Below are 6000 nucleotides of genomic sequence, written 5' to 3' on the forward strand. Positions count from 1 at the left end.
CCATGCCGCCATTTACCATTGTTCTAGAACTCCCTCTTCAAATTAGGTGATTAGTCTTCAAGTATAGTACAGTAGACCCTCGTTTTACGCGGGGGTTAGGGACCGGGAACCCCCGCGTAAAACGAAAATCCGCGTAAAATTCCGCCACTGAAGGAGATATACCAAAACAATCATTAGAACCCTAATAATTTTATTTCCACAATGAATTGCCATATTGAACAAAATAATACAATAGAAAAATAGGAAAACAATACAATACAAACAAAAGAACAAGAAAAAACAGTGCATGAAATGAATATATGTAGAAGGGGTAGTAGTCTAGGTAGCAGTCTAGTCGGACTCGGCATCAGAATTAGCTGGACCACCACGTTTCTGTAAACGGGCAATTGTACTCGGCAATTGTACTCGGCGCTTTTTCATGTCCTGCAAAACGGCTTTGTAGGGCACCATAACACTGTCGATGCCATTCTGTGCCGCAATTGCCCTCACCATGGATGTGTCAGTCTCATAAATGGCAGCCTTGAGAGCGGAGGCCTGTCGTATCAAGGCTGCCAATGAGTCCAAAGTTAATCCTTCCTGTGGCTGGCTTTCTTCTTCAACATTGCCCTTCTCCTCCTCCTCCTCCTCACTGGCCGACTGGACGAGTTCCACCAGTTCCTCCTCAGACAGCTCAACTGCATGGCCACGAACCAGTTCCCGAACCTCTTCTTCCTCCATATCTGCAAATCCTTCACCGCCAACTTCCTTTGCTAAGGCTACAGTCTTCTTCACCTGATCTTCCACTTGCTCATCCGCTGTATATATATACAAAAACCCAAAAATCCGCGTAAATTCAAAACCGCGCATAAAAAATCCGCGTAAAACGAGGGTCTACTGTACTTGAAAGATGCACTCCACATAGTAAATACATCAGTAGTGTGACACTGTACAGCATATTTATAGTTTTGCTGTTTCATACCATATACTGAAAGGACAGCAAACATTTTGTTCTATGTTCACGGAAACATAAGATGTGGTTAAAGAGGGAGATGGTCTTTAGTAACTAAAGGTTATATCTGTCTGTGCTCTCCTGAAGTGATATTTTAGTGGAGCCTTAACTTGTGGACAGAATAAGCAACATGGTCTTACAAGAATAAAAGATTTTAACGAACCGCATTCTATTTGTATAGCTTAATACGAAGATTGTAACTTGTGAATAACTTGTGATATTTGGTTGTTCATTTTATTTTATTTTTTGTAATCTAGTTGGCTCAAATGTATTCATAAGAATATTTAGTTCCCCATTCATGAATGTACTAGAGTCCTTTAAAAAAACATACTTGAATGATGGGACCATCATACAACAGTCATTCGTGGATGCATTACTGTTTTTTCCAGGGATTAACGATGGTTACTTGCTTGTGGTGGTCCTGTGAGATGGAAGTAGGAGACAATCAAGTTCCTGCCATCCATTTTCAAAACCTGTCAACATGTAGCCCTGAGGGGCTAACACTTTCTCTCTGGATTGGCCCCAGGATCTCTGTTGACTTTAACTTGTTCTCCACCTTTTCATATTTGGAAAACTGGCAACTGGTCCCCTCCCCCTACTACTGCAAGCCAATGACATACAAACAGTTCCACATTGATACAACATAAGACAGTCCAGAGTTTCCTCCCAGAGATCAATGGATGGGCCTGAGGACTTGCCAGCTACTGTGGTGCTGTAGGTTGCCAGTTAGTGAAACTTAAGGCAACAGTTTAATAATTTGTCTGTCATTCCACCAGCATAGCACATAATATGGAATTGAGGGTATTTATTTTCCACATGTATTCATCAAAATATCACCAATACTGTAGTTAAGTGTTCTTCAGACTGATTAATCAAAATTTAAAGAACTCCGTAGTTATAAAAGTAAGGGTGTGTGGTGTTGTCTTTTTCTTTCTAACTTGTGTAGGTTTCGAGTAAAGAATAATTCTAAAACATATTACTAACCCTCTCATATAACATAAGATGCACCAAACAGATAATGTACATTTGGGAAAAAAATATACAATGTAAAGCATATATTACAAAATGCTGTATAGATGTTTGCTGTCAAATTTGCCAATCCAAGAAAGGGTGAATGGTCAAAAGACGACATACCAGTGATTAATTAGGACTGTGATTATGTACATTCCTCGACATTTCTTTGTACTACTTTCTAGTCAGTTGTAACAAAGTGAAATACATGCTTCAATGAACTGTCTTAATGAATTTTCTTGATCCTAGTTACAAAGGATTACAAAGGCGGAGCATCCCGACAGGAGACCTTTTGGTCCATAACTAGGTTGGATGCAAAAAAATATATATATGATACATATACCAAGGCTTTTTCCCCCTTACAAGGGAGGTAGCCAAAAAGGAAAAGGCATAAAAATCATTCCCACCCATTCCATTCCTGAATACACTCCACACCCCTCCACCCTCCCTCTCATCTTTGCACCTCCTGGATGACGGGTCATCCCTGCACCTTGTCCACTGCCCTGGGTCAGAAGCAGTGTCGCAAGACACAGCACATCCACAGCAAGGCCGCTTCATTAAATCGGCGACCCCCCCTCTCCGTACCCCCATGCATAAAGGAGAAGACGGGGAGAAATCCCTTCGGGCTGCGTCAAAATTTGCTCACACACACTACCTCACCCCCCATCCCCCCACCTATTCTACCTCATGCATCACAACATCATCCATATGCAACCATTTTCCATTCACCCCTGTCTTCTGTCCTCTCCCGTCCTTCCTCAACATACATTCCCCTCTTCTCCAAAGCCCCCTTCACCCCATCCATCCACCTCATCCTAGGACGTCCCTTCATGTTCACTCCCTCCACATCTGCCTTCCATACCTCTTTTACTAGTCTTTCCTCACTCATTCTATCCATGTGTCCAAACCATCCTAATACTCTTTCATCAACCCTATCTCCCAACTCCCTTTCCACCCCTGTTCTCCTCATCACCTCATTTCTCACTCGATCTAGCCTAGTAACCCCCATCATACTTCTCAGACACCTCATCTCAAACACATTCAAGCTCCTTCTCTCTCCCTCTCTTATGTTCCATGTTTCTGCCCCATACAGTGCTGTTGGCAAAATCACTCCTTCATATAGTCTCCTCTTAGCATCCATTCCCAAATGTCTATTCCTCATTACACTTTTTAATCCACCAAGGCATTTACTCGCTTCTCTCAATCTACATTCTACCTCCACCTTCACACCACCTTTTCCTGCCACATTTGCACCCAAGTATCTAAAACTATCCACTTCCTCCAGTCGCTCTCCCTTAATGCTCACTTCCAGACTACTGCCACTTTCACCCCTTGTACATCTCATCACCTTACTTTTACCCACATTTATCTTCAGCTTTCTTCTATCACATACTCTCTCAAATTCTGTCACCAACTTCCTCAATCCCTCCTCCGATCCTGCCACTAGCGCAGTGTCGTCCACAAACAACAGCTGGCTCACCTCCCACTTTTCTCCATTTTCTTTAACCATCTCCAATCCCTGACCCACTACCCTTGCATTTACCTCTTGCACTACCCCATCCATGTATAAGTTGAACAGCCAGGGCGACATAATGCATCCTTGACGAAGTCCCACCTTTACCTCGAACCACTCACTCTCTCCATTTCTAATCCTGACACAAGCTCTACTACTCTCATAAAAACTCTTGACAGCTCCTAGAAGCTTTCCTCCTATCCCGTATATCCTCAAAACCTCCCACAGTGCCTTTCTGTCTACCCTGTCGTAAGCCTTTTCCTGGTCCATAAAGACCAAAAAAACATCCTTCCCCTTTCCCATAGCTTTCTCACATATCTGTCTTACCACAAAAATCTGATCTACACAACCTCTACCCGTCCTAAATCCACACTGTTCCTCACCAATTACTCCCTCTGTTCCTCTCCTAATCCTATCAATCAAGATCCTCCCATAAGCCTTCCCAACTACACTTAACAAGCTAATCCCTCTGAAACTACTACATTCACACTTGTCCCCTTTTCCCTTGTAAAGTGGAATCATACAGGCACTCCTCCAGTCCTCCGGCACTCTACCCTCTCTCCAGCAAACATTAAATAACCTCACCAGCCAGTCCACCATCACTGTACCTCCTTTTTTTTTAGACATTCTGCATGGCATCCATCCAGACCAGGTGCCTTACCTGCTTTCATCATCTTAACAACTGCCTTCACTTCATCCTTCCTTATTTCTCCTCAATATTCCTCACTCATCACTCTCATTTTCTTAGCATTTCCTACTGCAGCTATCTTTCCCTCCCTATCCTCCTTCACATTTAGCAACTCCCTAAAATATTCTGCCCATCTTCCCCTTACTGCCTTCTCTTCCATTATCATCTCTCCATCTGCACTTTTTACCTTTTCTTCTCTACTTGATTCGCCTCCTCTTCCTCTCTTAATTTCTTTCCAAAACATCTTTTTATTACTTTCAAAATTTTCTGTCATACTCTTACCCTATTTCACATCTGCTCTCCTCTTTGCCTCCTTTATCTTTTGCTTTACTTCTCTTTTCTTTTCTTTGTACCTCTCATATGACTCCCTCGTCCTATTTTGTAACCAATCTGTGAAAGCTCGCTTCTTCTCTTCTACAACCTTCTTTGTTTCCTCATCTCACCATTCACTACCCTTCCTTCTATTTCCTCCCGCCCTCCTTGTTCCACACACAATCTTTGCACACCTTATGACTCTCTCCTTGAACCATTCCCATTCCTCCTCCACACCTAGCTCTACTCTATCCTTCACTCCCTCCCACTCCTCCTTCAGCTTCTTGTACTCCTTCTCCTTTTCATTTAAAGAGTTCACTCTAAGCACCTCCCTACCTTTTGTCCCTTTCCTCTTTCTCCATCTATCCTCCACTCTCAACTTACCTTCCACCAAAAAATGATCTGATATTCCCCCACCCTCTCCCCTTAGCACATGTACATCCTTAACTCTTCCTATCATAATCCTATTTACCACTACATAGTCCATTAACACTCTATCTACCACCCTTCCCTCCACCCTCTTCCATGTGTACTTATGCTTGACTTTCTTCCAAAACACTGTATTTGCTATCATCAACTCTCTTTCTAGACACATTTCCACCAACTCTCCACTACGATTCTTTCCTGGAACTCCACATTTCCCAACCACTCCATCAATTGGATCATTTCCTACCCTAGCATTAAGGTCTCCCAGTACTATTACATTGATATTTCTTCCTAAATCCTCTATGCACTCATTTAACTCTATCCAAAAAGCCTCCCTTTCTTCTACACTCTTCTGACTGCCAGGCCCATAAGCACTTACAAAAACCCACATCTTTCCCAGTTTCACCTTCATCCACATTATCCTTGAGGAAACCTACTTCCACTCCACTACACATTTACCTATCTCTTCACTTACTAGTATAGCCACCCCTTCCCTCCCTCGCCCTCTCTTCACTCCTGATAACCTCCCACTTACACTTGCCCTTCCCTTTCAGCTTAGTTTCACTCAAAGCCAACACATCTATCTTTCTTCTCACAAACATACTACCTATCTCTTCCCTTTTACTCTCATCTGTACCACATCCACGCACATTAAAAGACCCAAACCTTAGGGTGCTGGTCGGAAAACTCCCAGACCCTCTTATGCCTTTGCTTTTTCTTTTAGGAATGTCCCCTGTGGGGCTACAAGGAGAAGGATGCCTAGTCCCAATCCCCTTCCCTTTCTTCTCGCCTCTTACGATCCAAGTGGAATTACTTGGTGGCAGTATTCTTTTCCCCCACCACAGGGAAGGTAGGCGAAAAAGGAAATGAATATTCAGAGAAATTGTACAGGACAGTAACAAGGGGTTGGGGGACAGCATAACGGAGGGACAGTTGTAGTATAAAAGTGTCATAATTTCTCTATGAACAGAGTTTTCCTCTGTCACAGCCAAAATGATGTGTGGCTCTGGTCTGTAGGGGCGCCCCATATAGACCCTAAAGTATCAACTGCATGCCACTTTG

Source organism: Oratosquilla oratoria, chromosome 29 (assembly GCF_046742065.1).
Source record: "Oratosquilla oratoria isolate Oo_2021 chromosome 29, ASM4674206v1, whole genome shotgun sequence".
NCBI lineage: Eukaryota > Metazoa > Arthropoda > Malacostraca > Stomatopoda > Squillidae > Oratosquilla > Oratosquilla oratoria.